This window comes from Cygnus olor, chromosome 1 (genome assembly GCF_009769625.2).
Source record: "Cygnus olor isolate bCygOlo1 chromosome 1, bCygOlo1.pri.v2, whole genome shotgun sequence".
NCBI classification, from domain to species: Eukaryota; Metazoa; Chordata; class Aves; order Anseriformes; family Anatidae; genus Cygnus; species Cygnus olor.
Genome location: NC_049169.1, coordinates 115041613 through 115064611, shown reverse-complemented (window position 1 = coordinate 115064611; position 22999 = coordinate 115041613). Strand labels below are relative to the sequence as shown.

Sequence of the window (22999 nt, the reverse complement as noted above, 5' to 3'; positions counted from 1 at the left end):
TGCGTAGAATAGAAATTAGTTCTTGGCTTGTGACAAACCTGAGCAAACCACTCAGAGCATAGCTACTTGAAAAAAGCCCTGTCACAGAGCATTTCACAGAGCACAGCATTAACTTGGGTGCCAGAAGCAATGTTATCTTGTGAGCATGGTGTTTCTCCAATTATTTAGCTCTGGATGTATTGCGCTGCATTGTGCCACAAAACATGTCTTTAATTGCTTTGTGTTTCACCTCAACACCAATTTGGGTGCTGATTATGATTGGTGAAGGAGGCTGGGATTCATCTCTTCTAATTTTGGATATTGAAGTGGGAGCTGGCTGAGCCTTCTTTGCATAGCAAAGAGAGAGAGAAAGTGCACCTAATGATATCAACCTCACCTCTGTCTTAACCTGGAATGAATATTCTGATGTTGATTGTTTGTCTCCAGACTAAAATTTCTCCTTAAAAGATTCTTAGTTCAGGAAAGGAGTTTTTATTTAGAAGAATTTACAGAATTACAAAGTCAGTAAATCATTAAGGTTGGAAGGGACCTTTCAAAGTTTTCTAGTCCAGTCCGTCTGTTCAAAGCAAGGTCAACTATAATTGTGTCCAGGTGAGTTCTGAATATATCTGAGGATGAAGAGCCCACAGACTCTCTGGGAAACATATTCCCAGTGTTTGGTCACCCCTACAGTAATAAATAAATAAATAAATAGTATAGGAATTTAATATATTTCAGCCTGTGCCCATTTCCTCTTGTCCTCTCACTGGGCAGCAATGAGAAGAATGTCTCCATCTTTTTCACTCCTCCTACCAGGTATTTGATAAGATCCTCCCTGAGTCTTCTCTTCTCCAGGCTAAACAGTCCCAGCTGTTTCTTTCCTCATATGTCAAATGCTCCAGTCCATTAATCATCTTTTTAGTCCTTTGCTGGACTTGTTCTAGTGTGCCCATGTCTCTCTTGTACTGGAGAGCCCAGAACTAGTACCCAGATGTGTCTCAACCAGTAGTTGGCAGATGGCAAACATCACCTCCCTGTACCTGCTGACAGTGCTCTTCCTAGAACCCAAAACTCTCCTCAATTTTGTCATAAGTGAATGATCTCTGTGAATTTTTCATTTTTATTATGATTTTTTTTCTATTAAAAAAACACAATTCCAACAAAACACCTTGATTAATCCTCCTCGCATTAATATTTTTTCTCATGCTTCTCCTCTAACACAGACAGGCCTAACTGTATCCAGCCTCAAAGCTTGCCGGATGTGAATCAGAGCCTGGCCTTGTTAGTGCAGTAATTAGCCCATGGTGATAAGACCTCTCTCTTGGTGCCTCATTAATGTGGCTTTATGGCTTTTGGACTGGGGCTGACTCATACCTGGCCAACTCAGAGGACGGGCAGGATTAACACAGAGCTGTCTGCATCAGGCCATGCAAGTGGGCCTCTCTAGGTTGATAATAAATTAAGGAAAGGATTGTTGGTTACAATGGTATTGAGCTGTTGATTATAACTGAGTACTATAGGTGCTAATACAGTCCGGACGGTGAATAAAAGCAGAATATCCACTTATCCATGCTAACATCTTCATTGTCTAAGAAGAGACAATTTTTTTTTTTAATCTTTGGAATATGGATGCACATAATTTAGTGTTCTGATTTTATCAACTAGTAGTGAATCTGAATGATAAGTATGCTATGATTTACCCTTATGAATTTTCCTAATACTTTCTTTTTACTCCTTTAAAATTAATTACTGAGAGAGATGGCTACTGAACCATAGTGCTTAAGAACTGTGTTTTGTCTCCTTCTCTTCCACTCCCAGCCTCTTTGCAGAGTGAGACAAAATGGTCACTATGCACATTACTTTGGAGAAAGTGACCTATACAAGACATAAAGTAGTGAAGAATTGTTCCCATATACTTGGATTAGTGGTTCTGGGCTAAATTAAACTCACTGCACATGTGCAATGCACCAAAGTCAATGTAAGGATCTCATGAAAATGTCCAGATGCTGGTAGTTATTCTTCCAACATACACTGGGGTCTGAAATTGCCATTTTAAAAAAAAAAAAAAAAGGCAGCAGAGGAGAGGATAGACTCTTACCTATACAAAAAGTGCTAAATGCCCTTTCATTGCGAAAGAGGAGCTAGCAGTAGAAGTTTTTCCCATTAATCCATTAGTCACTCATTCTCATTTTCTTTTATCATTACCAAAATAATTGAAAAGCCACATCTATATAGGTAAGTTCCTGCAGGCTTGTAATAGTTTATTGTATCTTTTGAGCCTAATTAAGAATCAGGTAGATATTGTACTTGCCTTATTAGAGAAAACTAAGAAAAAGATATTATCTGTGTAGGGAGCACACAACACAGTAGGGCTGGTAGGCACAAGAAACAAAGTGGATTAGGGTGTTTTGGAAGCACAAGGAAACACTTAGAAAAGAATTCAGTGAAAGTTACAGAAAAAGTTACCATCTGACAAGAAGGACCTGGGGATGTTGGTTGATGAGAAGCTTGACATGAACCAGCAATGTATGCTTGCAACCCAGAAAGCCAACAGTATCCTAGGCTGCATCAAAAGAAGCATGCCCAGCAGGTCAAGGGAGGTGATTCTGCATCTCTACTCTGCTCTTGTGAGATCCCACCTGGAGCACTGCATTCAGTTCTGGGGTCCCCAGCACAAGAAGGACGTGGACATATTAGAACAAGTCCAGAGGGAGGCCACGAAGATGATCAAGGAGCTGTAGCACTTCTCCTGGGAAGACAGGCTGGGGAAGTTGGGGTTGTTCAGCCTGGAGAAGAGAAGGCTCCAGGGAGACCTTATAGCAGTCTTCCAGTACCTAAAGGAGGCCTACAGGAAAGCTGGGGAAGGGCTCTTTGTCAGGAGGTGCAGTGATAGGACAAGGGGTAACGGCTTTAAACTTGAAGAGGGTAGGTTTAGATTAGATATAAGGAGGAAATTCTTTACTCAGAGGGCAGTGAGGCACTGGCACAGGCTGCCCAGAGAAGCTGTGGATGCCCCATCCCTGGAGGTGCTCAAGGCCAGGCTGGATGGGGCTTTGGGCAGTCTGGTCTGGTGGGAGGTGTCCCTGCCCATGGCAGGGGGTGGAACCAGATGGTCTTTGAGGTTCCTTCCAACCCGAGCCATTCTGTGATTCTTTGATTCTATGATCTCTGTCTTAACTAATAAAATATTATCATGACATCGTCAGGGTATAGTGGCAGAGAAAGGACCTAAGAACAAAGAATGGTTTTCATAAGTCTTGCAGGATATTTTTCCTTCCATAGACAGGAGAGACTGTGAATAAGCGTACAGGGGGATGATATGGAAATGGATATAAGGATGATCAAGGCCTGGAGAAAACAAAAATACGAGGTTAATGGTTTGCTGACTAGAAGTGAAAAGATGGCTTAATATTCAGGTTTCTTACTTGAAATGGAAAGGAATTTTTTTTTCTTGAACTAGAGAGTTATGAACAGTTGTAAACAAAGTGGACTTCTGTGACCTGTCTTACGTGGAACATCATATTGAAATATTCACCTAAAGGTTATTTTAGGTTGTGAACCTTGGCATCTTTGCCTGCCTTCTATGTGAGACATCATTTCACATTGTCAAATGCCATTCAGAAGTAATTTTTTTATTTCCGTAATATTTTAGATGGTAAACTTTGTCTTTGTTAAAAGTGGTTTTAAGTCCATGTGTTCAGGATTTTTTTAGCATTTAGACACCTTTGTTCTTTACTCACAGCAAGTAATCTATGTGTCCTGCAAAGCTACAAGGTTTTCTCTTCTAACAAAGTATGAGCCTTTCTGATTTACAGGATTCACTTGGATCTAGAAGCCTGTGTTTTTTGTCACTCAGAAGACATTAGCTTATGTAAAAGCAGTTGCATGTTCATTTAGCAGTTGTATACTCAATACTTGCACTTCCTTGTTGTAGATGAATTCTTGATTTACAAAGGTACAGTACAGTTTGAGATCAACCAGTCGTTCAGTTAACTAGCAGTTGTTATATATTATATATTATATATGTTATATATTATTATATATTATATATTATATGTTATATATTATATATAATATATATAATATATATAAATATATATTATATATTCAGTTAACTAGCAGTTGTTGTATAGCATCTAATAAATAAATAAATAAATAAATAAAAATAAAAGCAGTGCAGTTCTTGCTATAGATGTTGTAATTATTCAGGCACCAAACCAGGCTTTCTATGAATCAGTATTCAGTTATAGGAACCTCAGTGGGAAAAGGTGCTTAAGGGATAGTTCTGAAGTTTTTTTGTAATATATAAGAATGTTTCACAGATGATTTCTCAAAAATGGGAAGCCATGAAGTTTTATCATCAGATATCATTCACAAGCCTGGTGTTTCTCTGTTTTTCCCCAGGAGGTATAAATTAAGACATTATCACTGTTATCTGCAATACTCTTAGATGAATCTCTATAGCATTGCCTTGCAGAGATGAAATAAATCCAGGCCATTTGGAGAAAAAATGGCGTTCATAAATAATATCAGCTTATCCAGAGATAACAATACAGGATTTAATTTGAACCATTTAGTACCAGGTTACAAATCTTCAGCAGTCTGTAAGTCAGTTTTATTTTTTGCAGCAATGTAAATTACTGTGGTTTGATGGCTTGATTTGTTTGGGTTCACATAAACTCCCTGTGAATAAAATCTGCCAATTTTCATGGCAATATAATTTTCAGATGCATATTTTTGAAGGAAACTGAGTGTTCAATACCTCTTGGTGCCAAGAACCTCTGCTTATGCACTGTCCAACATACAACATTATCCCACAGTGGTATCTTACAGTGACATTCTTTGAAAAGTTAGCTGTAGCCCCAAAAGTTCAGCTCTTGCAGTGCACACAGGTGAGACAGACTCTCATCCCTCCCCTTTCTTTACCACACCTTTGCAACTTTGAACGGGAGTCTGGTTAAGTCAAAGGACTTGTGCCCAAGGATGTGGAATAAGATAGCACAGAGCTGATTGTGGACTTGTGTCAGATTTTACAGGATGGATGGGAAATGTCTTCATTTGCTTCATGTCACAACTTGGAAACAGTTTGTTATTGGGTGTATATTACTGTTGTTAGTGGGGGGGGTGCATATTTTAAATTATTGGTAGGACAGTAAGAATGTGATGAGATATAAGCATGAAACTGTTGCTTTTTAATACCTCTACATAAAAAAAAAAAAAAAAAAAAAAGGAGAGATGAAGTCAGGAAAACATAGGAGTGTAATGGAGTGCAAGCCTTCTCATACTGGATTGACCTTAGCTTTGTCTGCTCCATTGATGTTAAGGTGAAAAAGGTGCAAGAACCGTATAAGGTGCAAATATAAAACTTTCCCCCCAAGTATGTCACTATGACTACTAACAACTACAGATTTTATTTAGACTTTGGAATTAATTACCTCAGGAAGTCATTAAGGCAATTCTAAGCCTCATGCTCTATCATTTAAGACTATCTTCAATTATCAGAGTTATAGGGCTTAGGATTCCCGAGATCCATATAAAGTTTGAACTCTATGGTGAATCTTGATATGATCTTTGCCTTAGTGACTTCTAGTGGCAATGAGATTCACAGTTTATTAACTTGTGTAAGGAAAAGTTTCCTCTTAGTGGTGTTAATTATAGTCATAGGCCTAGCTTTATAAATTGATCTTTTTTGGTATGCTAGGCGCACCTCCTTGTGCTTTAATAGCTATAAAAACAAAAGATATTCTTTTTTATTTGTATTATCATTTTTTTTAATAAGGGTACTTTCACACATCCACTTTTTTTTTTTTTTTTTTTTTTTTTTTTTTTTTATACAGAGCCACTTTATTCTCAAAAAAAAAGAAAAGGTGGGAAAAGGGAATGTTAAGAGCAAGAAATTTTATTTTAAAGGATAGAACTGAGTGACACACTTATGTGTTTGGCAAATGTTTCTACCTTTGAAGCAATATCAGTGGAAGCCTGAGGGAGACAAAGTTTCAGAACGTTAAAACCACAAACTTTCTTTTTAATAATACATGAAGTTGCCTTAATAAATCCTTATGGAAACTGTAACAGCAGCAGCTAATGACTGGTTTTAGTTAATGACCCATTAACATGTTAGCAAAGCAACCACTAACTGTGATACTTGGCAAGAATCAGTTTCAAAGGGACGATGAATATTAAAATGTGATGTTGATTTATTAACCACTACATTTTTAAGGTATTACTTTCTACCTGGAGCAATGGACACATACTGCAGTGGCAGTGTTGGTGAATCAGTAATTCTGTGAGGGTTAATAATCTGGTTTGTTCCAATCAGGCAACAGAAGAAAGAAATAGCTGACCCTCCCCAGGGATGTTATTTGCTGAGGCAAATTTCAGTCTTGGATGGTGCTTTAAAACAATGTTGCTACTGTGGGTCTTAACAGGACACCAAGAAATCTGAGTCATGTAAAAGCAGAAGATATGAAGAACTACTTTTGCCTAATTAGGTCAGGGAAAGGGACCTTACATTAGTTCTTTACTGAGGAGGCCAATATAACAAATAACATTAAAAAAAAAAAAAAGCAGTAAGGAAACTGCCTTGGGATGTCTAAAGCCACTGCTTTTATGTACTTAATAAGTATTTTTTGGGCATATGTTACAGGCCAAGACTTCCATTTCTGTATAGTTCTGCTCTTGCACAACAGAAAGCCTTCTTGAGTTGTATCCTTGTGGCTATGCCTGTTGTTGGAGTCAGTGCTGCTTTGGCACGAATAATATCTGTTATGTGCCGCTAGTTCTCTTTCTACGTGTATTTCAAGTTTGTGTCATGCATATATCTGCTTGTTGCTTTATTTCCACCTCGGATAAGGTAGAGGCAAAGAAACCCACCATGTGCTTAGAGGGGTAGATAACCAAGTCTGTGTCAGTACCTCTTGAGGAACAGGTTCCACTTCCTCAGGTGAGCCTTCATGAAATTGCTGTCTTTTGCACATCGAGTTTTATGTTGTTCTACAAAATTCCAGATTGTGGCCTTCATCTTCATTTCTTCTCAGAACTGAAGGCTATAAATCCCCCAAGAAACCTTTTCCTGAGTTTCAGTTCTTCAGAACTGAAAGACAAGCATGTTCTTGGCACTTTCATTACCAAGATTTGCCTGCCTGAGCAATCACCTGATTTCAGCAGGCTTCCTTCCTTCATTCCTCTCTTCAGTGTGTCAGATTGTGCCATGTCCCAGATCCCCATGTCCTTTCTATCAGAAGAGCTCCAATGCTTTGCAAAGAATGAAACTTTTTTCTCCTCCAACTCTGCAAATGGAGTCACTGAGGTCTGGAGACATGAAACGTGTATTTGAGGGCTACTACTTCCAAAACATCCTAAGGACTTTAGATCCACACATCTAACTTAAGTGTTTTTATGTTGTAGTTAGATCCCTTTCCCTTGTTTGTAAATAGCATTGTGGTAGGGTTCAGCTGCTCAAACATGTCTCCGTGTGGTACACTGTGGGTGAAATTACAGTATCAGTTACACCAGTGGAACCAAATAAGAGGCAAGGTCCCTCACATCCATCATGGGGTGACAGAAGGTAATGGCATGTCAATAGGTACTTACCTGCCTGGACATGCTTAGGCACAATAAAGCATTACAAAGAGGTCAAGCAATAGCTATTATAAGTTAGCTATGATTCTAACTGGCATCCTGCCAGCAATGTTTTGGCCAGTCAACTAAAGAGAATATTAATCTGAGGTTGATCCATGGCACTGTTTTCCTTTGCGGTTTGTGTCTGTAATATGTAAATGCGTGCATTTGAACTCTTTGAATGTTTGCTAGTCAGCATGAGATTCCTGTCTGCTGAACAGTTTGCTTCTCCTGAGGCCACTTGACCATGGAAAAGTGAGCCCACTTACCTACAACGTGCTACCAGCACAGCGAATGCAGATGAAATTGAAACAGAAGTGCAGTAGCAATTTGTCCATAGAGAAACACATTCTCTTGAGTAGTCCAAAATACTTCGCATTCCCCCGAAAAACTTTGTACACTAACAGTACCACTGTATAAAGGTAATGATGATAAAGGCAGACTCAATTTATTATTGAGCTACTGTTCAGTGGAATCTTCGCATGTTGAATTTTTTCATCTCAAATCCAGAAGATGTGAAACAAGTGATCCCAATGAAGGGCTCCCCACATGCAGTACTATCTTGAGCTTTGTTCCTCTGAAGAGAAAGCAGATATATGTAGAGTTATTGCCATGTCAAACCAAATTAGAAGTTTAATCATGCTGTTTCCTTATTTGTGCCACCTACTGTTCCCAGTTGCTGAGAATCACTGTAAATACAGATACAGATATGCTTTCTTAGTTGATATGGGTAGTGTTTTATTTCAGGAGAATGAGGCGCTTTTTTTTTTTTTTTTCTTCACTTTTTTTTATTTTTTTATTTTAAGGAAACATTTGCTTAAACATTTGCTCAAGAAGCTGTCTTCTGCCCAAAAAGTGTCCAGAGGAGGGTGACGAAGATGGTTAAGGTCCTAGAGGGGAAGACGTATGAGGAGCGGCTGAGGGCACTGGGCCTGTTCAGCCTGGAGAAGAGGAGGCTGAGGGGAGACCTCATCGTGGTCTACAACTTCCTCGCGAAGGGGAGTGGAGAGGCAGGTGACCTATTCACTGTAAACACCAGTGATAGGACCCGCGGGAATGGTGTTAAGCTGAGGCGGGGGAAGTTTAGGCTGGACATCAGGAAGAGGTTCTTCACCGAGAGGGTGGCCGCACACTGGAACAGGCTCCGCAGTGAAGTAGTCACTGCACCAAGCCTGTCTGAATTTAAGAAGCGATTGGACTGTGCACTTAGTCTAGTCTAGTCTAGTCACTAGGTCTAAACTTTGGGCAGACCTGTGCAGTGCCAGGAGTTGGACTTGATGATCCTTATGGGTCCCTTCCAACTCGGGATATTCTATGATTCTATGATTCTATGAAGTCTTACCCTCTTTTGAGTCTTTCTTTCTCTTTTCCACCAATGAACAGTGGTAAGACACAGCTCTACTAACCTGAGGAGTTCCTTGAGATGATAAAGGAAAATGGAGCCGGGACATGTTCAGAGAGCCAACTCTGCACTGCAGTTTATAGCAGTAATAGAACCTGAGCTGTTGTTCCTTGTGACAAAACAGCTAATGGTGCCTGGTCTAAGACAACCTTTGCACGTCAGTGATTCCACTGCCAAAGACACCGGTCATTCTGGTTTCAGGCTTTAACCAAGCCTGAAACTGAGCTATGTATATCAACAGTGATCAGATAGAGATGACAGTGGAGATTTTTTGCTTCACTTCTTTTTTTTTTTTTTTTTAGACTTCTTGGCCCAGCTTGGTATAGCTGATGTGGCCTTTATTATTATTATTATTATTTAAGAAATGCCAGCAAAAATCACATTGCTGCTTTTTGGCATCTCAGAGACTGCTACTGCACAGTTGCTCACCTGCCCTGAGGCTCTGCTTCATGAGAATTCACAAGTCTGAAGTGACCCCTCACCTCCTCCTGCATTTAATGTGCAGCTAAAGCAGCTGAGGTACTGAGGACAGGCAGTGCTACCTTAAGCTTACTTACAACACCTAGCTTTGGTGCTCATCTAATCCAGTTCTGATACTTCGAATGAGCAACTTGGTTAGAGCTTAAGTGAGGCTGGGGCTTGGATAAATGCCATCTTGCTAATTCTCTGCCAGATGAAGACTGAGGAAAACAACTGGAAGATTTGGCAGAAATTACATCAGCATCCCTAATTGAGAATGTGCACCTGCCACTTGCTGTTCAGATCTATAACTCAGGTCTTTCTAAAATTACACCTGCTCCTTTCGCATGTTTAGTTAGAAGCTGTTGACAAGATTGTGTTTTATTATCTCTGCAACTATTTTTTTCTCTGAATGTGGGGTGACAGGGCTCAATGTGAAAGCTGTTTGGAACTTCAGCTGGCGACATGAGGAGAGCCTGGCCACACGCTCACATTTAACTAAACCCAGATGCTATGGAAAGAGGGGGAAAGATGACAGGCTTGCACATGAACATGGTTGCTGTGAAAAAAATGTTAATTTGGTGATGGGAAGGGGCTTGTTAACTTACTGAACTAACTTTTGTTACAGCTGGCCATAGGTTTCAGATATTCCTTTCTTTCTGAAGAGGACCCAAATCTAGGAACTCTGACATGTCTCTGTGAGAAAGGATCCTGGGGAATAATTGTAAATAGGCAACTAAAATATACTGTATTATATACAGTCAATGGGAGAGAGTTAGCTGGGTATGGAGTATCCATCCTTCTCTATTGTCTCCTTTTTTCCCCTCTTCCCTATTCCTCACATTTTGTTCTTTTAACATACATATATTCAGAACCACGAATAATTAAGATAACAGTATTACATGATGTTCATCCAGCCTGAAGAGAAAGTTGAGGTAATTTTAGGTAATTACAGAGGGCAAAACTGATCCCCAGTTACCTTCACTAAGGTATTAAAATAGCTTTCACATGAAGATAAGATCTTTCATAAGATCCTTCATAATGTTATCTCTTAGAACTATCTCCATAACAATATATATGGTATTAGAGAGATATATATAGTTATACTTGCATTTGTAATGACTTGGGTACTTTTCAGAAAAAAAAAAAAAGCTAGGCAGATAATAGAAGAACTTGAAAACAAACTCAGAATATGCTTTCATGAATTAAAATCGAAAAATATGTTTAGAAAATCACAGGGAATGGAAGTCTATAAAGTCTCAGGTTGTGGTGTATCTTGTTCTATTGTGTTATTCAAAAAACCCACAAACAAACAACAAACAATAAACAAACAAAAAACATCAGCAGAGTGCTACTGTGGGATTAGATATGCCTACATTCAACTCCTGGCTTTTCTTGCCCTAGAACATGCATGAAGATGCTCAGGTCTCGAGGGTGCTAGTGACGTGAAAGCTGTGACTTGCTTCTTGGCAGGTGGTGGTGTGCTGCACTTATGCCTACTGAAGTATCAGAACAGAGTAGAGGAATTGTCTTTCCTCTTGACCACCTATATCATCCTGTACCCAAATACCGAGAGCGCTAGCCTCGAAAGTGGGAGATCCATGTTCCCTGCTTGATTTGGAAAGGATTCCAACTCTTTTGCCTCAGAGAAGATAAGGTTACAATGGCACTATATGATAATTTTTAAATAGCCCTTGCCCTTGCTATGTGAAGAGAGTATGGAAGAATACTACTTTGGGAAAAAATAGGAGCAGGATATAAGTCTCCTAGGCAAGTGAACTACTGTGAACAAGATAGGGTAACTAGGTTCAAGGTTTTCTTTAATATTTGACAGAGAACCCAAGTCTCTGCCAACTGTTGGGTGTAGAGCAAGTACAGAAGTCAATTGTCTCCACTTCTGCTTCTCCTGAGAGAGGACTATCAGTAGTGTCAGCACTCAGTGACCATTGCCCAGCTCATAGGCAGTGGACCTTTCTCTCTTAGGTGCTTCCCATCACTTGAGGTGCCTCTCCACTTATTTTCTTTGAACCTAATTCTGCAGTGCCTAATTCTTCTACAGTACCAGGATGCTGGATACTATACAGGGTTGTGAGTTCTGATATATATCAGTTCACTTAAAATTTGACTTTTGCAATGCTGACGAGTTCAATACCTGAGTCCCTTAATGGGTTAGCCCTTGACTGCCCTGTGTTTCAGTTCTTCTTTGATACAGGCATTAACTACAAAGTTTGAACTCTCATTCTCTCTGTGGAAGACAAAGGCATGAAAGATTGTCCAGTGTTGAGACATAGTTGTGAGGGGCAATAGAAGCAGATAAGGGAAGTCATGAGGAAGAGTCTGGATCACATCTCTTTGTAACAGAGATACAGCTATCATCTATCCACCCTGGGGAAGCCCAAAACACTTCCCGGGCAACTGGATTCTGTATATTTCAATGTTACTCAATCAACATGAGGCTTTCAATAGCACTCATTGCAGAGTGAGACTGTGCACCACCAAGGAGCATTAGGTGCATTTAGCATCCCCAAAAAAGCATTTAGCATCCCCCAAGAAAAATGGTGGGAGCAAAGCATTAAACAGTGTTCTCTATCTTCATGTTTTAGCATTAAAATACATTCCTAGACATTCAGTACTTATTTTCATGACAACATTTACAGTGTAACCTCCAAGCTACAGGTTTAGGAAATCAACAGCTGAAGTGTTTAATTTAAGAACCAATAGCAAGACTATCTGATATTTTTCTCCTCTGCTGGTTTACCAAGCTGTTTTGATAGATTCAAATCAAGAGGAGAGTATTTGTCTTGCTATTGATCATTACTTCTTAAGGAAATTATATATAAAATTCCAAGGAAAGATGTTTCTGGATAGAGGATTCCTGCTATCCATCCTATAATAGAGAAAATAGTACTGTTCTATAGAAGACTTGCTGTTGTTTCCATATATTTCATTTAGGTAAGAAGCAAAAGGAAGCCAAGTCCATGTTTAGAATCTTACAAATAATTAATTCAGTATTTTTGCAGTTGGCCTTAATTTGAAATTTGATTTTTTTCCCTTTCTTCTTTTTCCAACAATCCTTTAGCAGGTATTTTCAAGAGTTATATTTGTTTGCAGGGCTACTAATACATTGTCACAAGTGGTCTCAACTCAGGGAATTCCACTTAATTTTATTGCCAATGAACATAAACTTTTAATTACTGGTTTGGGTATTGGGAAACAAAGAAGACAATTAATTAAACAAATACTTAGGGAAACACCTTTCCTCTCCTTCCCAAGGCTCATCTTCACTCCAGACACCTCTCTGGATTCCTCTGTGGGCTCCAGACCCCCAGGGGGTGCCCCTTTCCTAGTGTGATTTACCCACCAGCCACAGTCCCTTCACAGACAGACCTCCTCTTGTGTCTCCTTTTGTGCAACCTCGTGCATCTCTTTTTGTGTGTGTGTGCCCTGCCCCAGTGGCTACCACCCTTTCTTAAACCTTCCTGGTGCCAGATGCTGCTCTTGCTGCATTACTGGTGAGCGGTGCTGGACCCAGCTGTGGTCTGCACAGGGCACTCCTGTCCTTCTCCCACACAGGGCATCCTGCAGCCCCCTGCTACCCAAATCCTGACAGTTATGCCTATTACATGTATAGTGAATACGTATAAATCATGTATATATATGTATAAATCATTTAGTCAAGTCTGTAAATATCTTGCCAGTCCAAAAGTTAAGCAATAACTAATTTCATACTTCAAATGCTTCAGGAACTTTACATCCACTGTCTTGTCTTTCTTTTTCTTTTTTTTTTTTTCTTTTTTTTTTTTTTCTTCCAGGTGGTACATCTTCCTTCTTTTTGTTGTTGTTCTTCCTGTTGAGTATTATGCCTTTATCACAGTCTGTTGTTCAGCTGCACATATAACCACTTCAGTTATTCTTCCATACAGCCTCTTCAGGATCAGGATGTTCCCAAGACCTATCCCCATTTCACCTGTGAGCCCATCTTAAAGGCCTGTTCCTGTTTTGCTGCCAGTGTGACTACTGTCCTGTTCTAGGGAAAACCACTTTTAATATTCTTTTACCTTAATTTGCTGCTCAGCTGTGTGAATGCCTAAAGAGAAGTTTCATTTCTCCCGGGTGGATAAGGAGCTAAATGTCTGCAGGACCTGTGTCTAGGATCTGTGGTCCAGGCCACAAGCCAAACTAGTGCTGTCACCTGTCTAGGAGAAAATATTACATTCTGGAGAGCTCTAACACACTCTCTCCTTTACTCACATATAAGTGGGAAATCAAGCTATTCCGTTCACTGAAAGATTTATGACTCAGCAAGGATATTGCAAGTGAAGAAGGTCAATATTCGGGATCCTTCCTTTGAAAATACAATTTTGTATGACTGATCAAACGTCCTTAAAAACGGGTAAGCACTGTCCTACGAACAACCCAATCTAATACTTTTCCCCAGCGGCCCCTCCAGCATGTCATCTAGAACGCTTCGACGACGACGAAGCATGCACGTTGTGCGCACACAGCCGGCGCCGCGAACAAATTTACCTGTTACAGCGCACCTGGGCGGCGTTTCTTTTGCTCTCCGGGCTTTCTCTCCCGCTTTAAGACCGCGGAGGGCTGCAGGCGGGGCCGAGCGCTCGCTGCGCGAACCGGCAGCCCCGCAGGCTGCCGGCAGCCCCCGGCCCAGGCGGCCGGACCCGGTGCGCGCTGCCTGGCGGCTCCGGCGGGGGCATGTGGATGTTGGCCGTCGCCTTGCTCCACAGCATCTCGCACGGTGAGCGCGCCGCCGGTCCCCTTCGCTTCGGTTCCCCGCCGCGGGGAGAGGGGCGAGGGTCCCCCGGGGTCCCCCGCGGTTGTGCCGGCGGCAGGCTGACCTTTCCCGGGGGAGGTACGGAGGAGCCGACCGCTCCCTCTCGTTTTGGCAGGTTATCATTTTGGTTCTTCTGAGCCGGCAGCCAACTCCGTGCCGCCGGTCGCTGCCTGGGAAGGGAAACTAACGCGGGTGGTGGTCGGGAGGTCCGCGCTTAACGCGGTTTGTGCTCTCGTGTGCTTTTAGAAGGCTGTGTGTAAGAGCTGCGAGCGTTATTTCTGGTGGGTTGCATTTAACAGTTTCCTCGGAATCCTTATATAAATACGTCTTCCGACACACCGGGTTTAGAAATGGATTTTTAAAAATATCTGCTGCCTTTACAGAAGTATGTTTGGTAAAAGAAATGATTAGGGCAAGTTTCCGAGTCATAGAGGAAATTTCTGTTACATGATTTAGAAGCATCCACTCCTTGAGAAGTCCTCTTTTAACATTAACTATTGAAGACAAATGCTATATCCCCCCCTCCCCCAGTGTCTTGTAAAGCTTGTTTGGGTGAATCCGTTCCTTCCTTATGTGAAAGGTTTGTAACCCTTCAGCTGGATGTATACATGTAGGCATTTTGCCATTTTCCCACAAAGCTTTGCCAATGACCATCGGTCATGACCTGAAACAGCTGCTGATCACTTCTGGAAACCATACTGAGTGCAGAGGTTTATGATGTGAGTTCAGAAATGAAAACCTGTACTTACAGTGCTGAAGATACCTGATGAAGATCTCAGCATGTGAATTTAAAATTATTTGAAAAACAGAACTTGAATTAATGACAAATGTTAACATGCTAATTCTTTCTGAGTTCTCAACTGACAAAAAGCCTGAACTTCATATGGAGAGAGAAGTTCATATTGCTGCTGTTTTCTTATTTTCAAATGTTTATTTTCTTACTGTAATTTGAATTAACTAGTCAAGGAACAGTAGTTGAAATTTTTAGCTTATACAGCAGGATGTTTCAAGTGTACTGAATTCTGTGATTTTGGAAAAGGAGATGTTATGTCAATTAACTCTTTGATCAGCCCTTAACTTACATCTAACCATAAAAATTAGTGAAGTTTAGTGAATCACCCTTGAAACAGCTTAGCAACATAACTAGGTGGTGATTCACAGACCAGGAAAACAATACAATATTCACTTGAATGAAATAAAATACTTGTTTTATATTATATGGAGTATTGATGTATACCTTGCCTCTTAGGATTATTTTCCTTCCTCAACATCTAGTATTTTCTTCAGTTAATTTTATTTTATTTTTTTTTTAAATAATGCTATTTTGGTAGAAAATCTTCTCAACCCATTTATTGACTTATAGCCAACTAAGTATAACTTTGGTTGTTTTTTTTTTTTCTCCCCTTCCCCCCCCCCCTTTTTTTAAATCTAAGCTTTCAGGCAAAGGTATATAGACCAAAATAGTAAGAAGTAATTCTCTCAACATTGCTGTGTAAGAAAGGCAGGAGATGTTATGCAAGACAGGTGTACCTTTTTAAGACTTCTAGATTAACGTTGAGCTAAAAAATGCTTAAAGCCCATCGTGTTCTAGTCCTATCATTTCACAGAAAGAGTTATTAGAAACAGACAGGATCCAGGTTTATACAACAGAAGCAGGAAGATATCCTGTGTGAGAGGAATCTGAGGTGGGGAGAGAGAGAAAATAGTATGTTAAACAAAGAGATGAAGTGGTGAGGATGTGATAACCATGTATAAACCATCATGTAAGAAAATGGGCATCCTTATTTGCTCTGCAAAACAGGAGATGTAGAGGCAAACATCACTGCTCTATGCCTTCTGCCAAACAACTGAGTCCTCCCCACCATATGACTGCGTCCTGTGTGCTGTTCCTGTATCCCAGGATGCTAGGTGGGGATCTTTTTATTTGTTACTTCTTAGTAGTTTTGGAAAAAGTGTTCCAGAGCAGTGGGAGAAAAAGCATATTCAGCTTCTTCCCACTCCTCTAAACTGCAGGCTTTTCCAGGCAAGGTGGGCATGCTCTCTTTCCTTTTCCCTTTTGTATCCTGTAAAGATGATATTTACAGTGATTACTTAGTAGCAGTCACTTTATAAACACTTAAACTCAGAGGAAAAACCCAACTGTGGTAACTGTTAGTAAATGTAGGATTTCTAGACAAGCCACCGTTATCTAAAAATAAGTAGTGGTGGTGAAGAGACCACTGTTGACAGGTGGATGTACTTAATCAAAATAAAATCACCCAAGGAAAGCTGAGCAAAAGTACCACAGCACCAATGTGAGCTGGACCTGAATCAGCTTCTCTGTGGAGAACAAAGCCAACTGTTTTGCCACAGAATCTGAGAGGGACGCTGAGAAACATTGTCCATCCCCCCTGCCCAAAGCAGAGGTAGATACTATGGCAGGTTGCATGGGAATACATCCTGTCAGGCTTTCAATGTCCCCAAGGATGGAGACTTCACAGCTTCTCTGGGCAACCTGCTTCAGTGTTAGACCACCATCAGTGGACTTTCTTGTTTGTCAAAACCCTTAACCAACTTTGTAACCCTTCACTAGACTCTCTGCTACATCCATGTCTTTCTTAGACTGGGGAGCCCAGGTCTGGTACACAGTACTCCAGATGTGGTGTTGCCAGTGATGATGCGATAATGGTGTCTCTTTTTCTCCTCTGACATCAGTCCAGAATACTGCTGTCGCTCATATTTACCTAGATTTTTATTTTACTGTGAAACCCTTCAGTAGACAAGATACACCATTGCATCTGTCAGATGTTGCTTTCCTCTGTCATTGACGTCCTTCATAGTGGTGCCCTACCCAACTTCTCTCATGAAGTACTTGCAGTCACTTTCCAGCTCCAACCAGTATATCAATTTCCACTTGTTAGACAAATTCTCAGACAAGTATTTTTCTGCTCTTGTATAAGAATTTCCTGCCAAAAAGACAAGATCTCCATTAGCCTCCTTCAGATCCTGCCCATGGACTTACTGTTGCTTCAAAACTTGGCAATGCTTTGCTGCTATGGTAATTGGTAAGCTTGCCTTAATTTAAGGTGTTAATGGTGTGAGTCATTTTAGCTTCTTTGTATAGTCAATGAAAAGAGAGAAACAAGGACTTCAGGTGTGCAATTTCTGTTCACTTTGGAAAACCACAGTAAGTTGAGAGGAATAACCTTAAATGTACGTACTTCTCCCTTTTGACTGCTAACAGGGGCCAAGATCTCTGGCAGAAAGTGAGAACATGAACAAGAGAGGTCTGCTCTATATTTTTGAGCTTCTATGGATTACTTCATGACTTGAAAGATATGACAAAGTCCGCATCTTCTGCTTATCTGGAAACATTTTGCATTAGTGAAACTTATGTTCAGTATTCAAAGGTAAAAACAAATGCTGCTACCTCTATAGATTTTTCTTTTGTCTGTAAAAGCAAACAATGATAGGTTATCACAAATAATTTTGACTTCACAGTGCATTTTCTAAAGTGGTGTGCAAGCACATAGTCTTCTGGTGGTCTGTGATAGTGTATATAAGGTGTGAAAGAGCAAAAAAGTTAAAGGAGGAGGTTTCCCAATTAGTTCTGGTGACCACACCTGCAAACAACCAGTTGCACCAGGGGAGAGGCAGATGCTTTGCACCTGGAGTCCCTTTCCAGAATTGGTGAGAATTGTAACATGCCCAACTGTGAACAGCTGGTTCAGCAGTAGGTCATCTGTGTTGAGAGAAAGTTGGGATCTATAAGGTCAGCCTCTGTGAAAGTCTCTCCACTATATGTGGTCTGCTCTGGTGAGCTGTCAGAGGGTTTTTATTTTTGTATTTTCCATCCCCTCTCCAATTTTGTCCCTCCTCACCAAAATACTTTCCACCTGGTGGTTTGTGAAGACCTCCTCCAATGCCATGCTGTCAAGTGTTTATGACCTCACAGAACAGTCTTTGTCACAAAATGGGAACAAGAATCTTTTTTTTTATGGAAATAAGAAGCAGAAAGATCTTCAGAGGCTGAGCTCTGCTTGTCACTGGGAAAGTCTATATGGTGTGAAGGGAAATAAATAAAAAGAATTCCCCCATACATCGTTCATCTTTCTCTCTAAGACAAACGATGGCGTACTGGAATGAACATTGCCAGCACAGATGTGTGAATGGGGAAAGTTTGGTTTTAGCTCATGCTCCTGACTCTTGGGGCAGACCATCTGGAGAACCTATGACAGTCTGCTTTTGTTCTTGCGATGTTATCCATGACAACAAGTTGGCGAAGAAAGCATTCCTCACAGGCTGTCCCTGATACAACCTTCTCGAGGAGCAGTCTGGAGCTCATGACGCAAGAAACGCTTGTGGCCAACCCCTCCCATGAAATGCACACCAATAACTCAATGGAAGCAGGAAGAAGAGCAGATGGAAAGGCTACCGTTGCCCCACGCGAGCAAATGCAATTTATATCTGTTTCCTTTCCTCATTTTAACACCCTCCCCGGTAGGCTGTTGCTTGGCAACCCTGCCTCCTTGCTCCACAGCTGCTCTACATTTCTTCTCCCCCCCTCAGCCCCCACGGCTGCACTGGGGTTGGGAAGAGGTGTGACTGTATGTGCTCCCAGCAGTCTGCGGGCAGAGATATTGCCTCTTCTTCAGCACTCTGAAATAGGTAGAAGCTGCACAAGGAGGAAGATGAGAGTCCAGAGGACACTGCATTTTCTGAGGCATGGCGAGCTTTGCTCTTCCTGTTTCCTTCTGCGTACTGACTCTGGCCAGGGGGGTATTGGCTCCCAATAATTCAATTCTTCTTTTGTTTATGTGGTTGCTATTCTGTGCAAGCCACTGGCATCCTGGGCAGGTAACAGAGCAAGCAGTATTTGGCTCAGGACCAGGTGCAACCTTCTTTTCACATAATTACAGTACTTAATGAATTGCACTGTAAGAATTATTAAAAAAAATAAATCTGCAGAGCTCTGAAACAAAAGTTAATTTATTCATTTAAAAAAAAAAAAGGCCTCATAGAAGCTGCAATACTTCTTCGTATTTCCTTCCCCCCCGTTCTTTTTTAATAAGAAGCAGCCCTGTATACATACATGCCCATATTCAAACCTAGAGTAGTCCTATGTCTCTCAAAAAAGGCTCAGACTCTTAATCCAAATAATCAAAAACCAGATTTGAAGGTGAAATAGCACTCTTGACTCAGCCATTTCATACTATAATATTGTGATATATACTGTATGGCATAGCTATGCCTATGATTTCAATATATGTAATTCACTCCATCATATCTTGGCATTAAAATCATTTTGTGCTGTGATCTTTAATGTCTTGTCTTTATACATACATCAGACATACAAAGGATTTAGTCCATCTTTATTTGGAGACTTTTAAATGGATATCTGCAGTGCCACAATGCTTGTATGTCATGTTATACTACTTTCCCTTATGAGAACCAATTAGTACCAAGAGAAACCTTTCTGCCCTTCTGCAAGCCCAGTTTTTCACCCAATTGTCTTCTGATATTTTATATGCTGTGTTCCCAGCTTTTATCTTTAGCTATTTTATGTGTCCCTAATCCCTCCTACCCCCCTTCTTTTCTATCATAGGAACAAACTTGTCTGTGTGAAGATATAAAAATAATATATATATTTTTCCTGGCCTTTTCCTTCTGAAAAAGAATGTTTTTCTTTTAGTTGACTGCTAATCCTGTAAATAGGCAAGAATCTTACCTTTGTTTGTTTGCAAGGTGCAATGCAAAAAGAAGTCTGCAGGCACACACACAAATGATAATAATAGCCCTATGTTTTGATCTTGTTCTTTTAAAGAGGAAAATCTGGTATTTTCCTCAAGAAAACATCAGTCACACACTCTTAAAATCCTACCCACAGACTGGATTGGATTTTTCCATGACTTACTCTACCATCTTTTTCTAAGAAAAGCCTCTGTCAGCTTCTCTCCTGCTTCCCTATGATAATGTTCAAACATACTGGCCAGTTTCAATTTGGTAGATGAGTAAAAAAAAAAAACAGTTAAATCATTGCATTTATGTGTGTATAAGTAACATTCACCCGGGCAGAGAAGAGAAAGTAATCACACTCTAAGTTCTTGAATGCATTGGAAAATAATAGACATTTGAGAATCCACTTAGGTATTCAGTCTTCTGACCAAACACCCAGAGGAAATTCTTTTTCTTCCCACTGATTCTGTGCTCACAGAACCACCTCAGAAAGCAGGCTGGCTTGCTCGTGTCTTCCAGATGTTGCTGGAACCCTAAGAATGAGAGCTGCAGCAGTAAAGAGGGAAGGGAAAAAATATCCATTTTGTGCTTTCAAGCTTGGTAGGCAGAAACAGTCTAATAAGTCATCTACGCTGTTTTGCAGGCTGCTGCATATCAAGAGTGAACAGTTGATTGTATGCATATTGTAAAGACAGATCAGGTGAGAAAGGGTATTTTTTGCTAGATAACAATAGTTTTGCACATTATCAATTTAGAATAGTTAATGGATTCTCACAGCTTAGGAAGCAAATTGTACTTATTGCCTTATATTCTGGGAGGTGGACAAGATAGATGTCAGTAGTATAGATGCTCTTAAAAATAATTGTATGCGACTGTTTAGATTTCTTTGTCCATCTTGAGTATTCCCAGTATTCATACTAATGAACAGGATTTCAACTAGTATCTTCATAATAGTACCTACAGAACTAGAAATTGCTTTTAAATTATTAAAAGTTCAATGGAAAATATTTAATTTTTGCAGCTTGTTTTGATAAAAATGGTTGACTGTGAGCTTATAGATATAAGCATTAAGCTTGGTAGCCAGTGAATATCAGAAGGTTTAGCGATTGGTTTTGACAAGCATTCAACATTTATCTGAATCTTTCCAGTATCAAATCGAGCTTGAAGTCTTGTGAGGAAAACCTGTTCTCGCAAGGCTTTTGATTCTCCCACTTCCAGACCGATAGAAACTACTGAAAAGCTTTCCCACTCCTGCTTGTCTTCTATTCCTAACCCTTGGCCCCTTTATCACTCTTAGAATGCATCTTACTTCATTATGGCTACAGTGACAAAGGTCTGGACTTCCACACAAATTTGTGAAGAGTCATTCAAATGTGTTATATTCAGCTTTAAAACAGATTTGATTTAGAAAGAAGGCTCGGATCTGAATACTTTGGACTAGTATTTATTTTATCTAGATATTCACAAGTTCTTTACATGATTTCTCTTTATGTGTTTTTATTAAAAGGGGAAAAAAAATAATTACTTACTGAAATGTTCCAGGCTTTGTTTCTTTACTGGTGCTCTCTTGGGGTGATATGCTTCAGCTTTTTTTTTTGGTTTGTTTGTTTTTAAGCTAACTGGGACTATAACTCCCTCCTCAGTAGAACTAAAAAAACCAGATCTTATTAAAATGAAAATTATAACTAAATTTATAGCTACAGTTGGTTTACTTGGATGATAGCCCCCATCAGTTATCTTCATCTAGTCTACAAACTAGGTGACTGACATTTTTGTTTCTATTAACTATGCCAAAAGAACATATTCAAGAAGACTACAGTCAGGGAAAGGGCTTTTTAATAAAGATACACAGAATGACTTAGAAACTGAGGGAGGAGTGAGCCAAGGTATCATCTCTTCCAGAAACTGGACTGATCAGTCATCTAGATTCTTGTTTCACGTATGCTCAATTTTATCTTCCAGCCTCTCCCCCCAGGTCTTCTGGCTGTTGAGAACTATCTCTCACACCATGCTTTCTCTTCACTTTTTGGACCACAGGGGTCATTTCTTGTGTGTCCTCTCACAAAATATGAGAGCATGATGTACACACATTGCATTTACAGATCTTGCCATTTAGCCCTTTCCAGGTTTGCTCAACTGAAAGGTAGAAGGCTGGGCTGATCATTGTCAGTCTGATTGTGCTAGTGGTATTTCTCTACATACTTTATGTTGGTGGCTCAGGACACAGAATATCTTGAATGTCTGCATCCAGGACCGTCAGAAAGTATGCTGGTGTTCTCAGTGCTCCATTGAATCAGATGCTCAGCTCAAATGTTTTGGGGTTTTGTTGAGGTCCTAATATAGGAGTCTTTTGCTTGTGCTTTCTGCAGTATATTGTAATCTGGACTGTTAGTTGTTTGAGTTACACTTAGGGTGATTGTCAGCTGGTGTATACTGTTGCCGTATCTCTGTTAATTTCAAGAGGTCTTACTCATAGTCTGCGTGATAGCTGCAGAAAGCTAGAGAGTAAGGATGATCAGCTTGTTACAGTCAAACAGTATAAGATCTAAACGCTGTTTAAGAACTTAATTTAAGCCCAGTGTAAGCTTTTGGATCATTAATCACAGCTACAGTAATAGTTGCACAGGATTTATTATTTTCCAGAAAAGATAAAATTATGTGCAATTTCAAATTCAGCTCTCTTGCTGGAAAATGCTTGAGTTTGTTTTAGGAAGAATTCTATAATTTCCATCCACCTAATCTAGAACACTTTGTTTTAATCAAATGGAAAACCACAAAACAGGATTCTCCTTGGCTGATGACCTTAAGTAGCCTTGTTTGCTATTGAAGCCTGGTCATGCTAGATTTTTCAGACTTGAACGATAGCATTCTGACTGATTTTCATGTACTCTGAAATGTACAAGTTATCATATAGTCTTGTTTCTTCACTTTGACAGATTGTTTAATTTTGGTTTCAGTCAAGTTATTCCCTGAGCAGCAGAGCCAGTGAACCCTGCTTTCATGCCACAGTGTGTCCTGTCTTCCTTAAACTC

The 22999-nt window shown here is 40.1% G+C and overlaps 1 long non-coding RNA gene across 1 annotated transcript; it reads left to right on the top strand.

Annotated features, from left to right (window-relative positions):
- Positions 1-14057: 14057 nt before the first annotated feature.
- LOC121056777 lies at positions 14058-17638 on the top strand. Its single transcript, XR_005813492.1, has 3 exons — positions 14058-14216; positions 16054-16160; positions 17476-17638. It is a non-coding gene; the product is annotated as an uncharacterized LOC121056777 (long non-coding RNA).
- The last annotated feature ends 5361 nt before the right edge of the window (positions 17639-22999 follow it).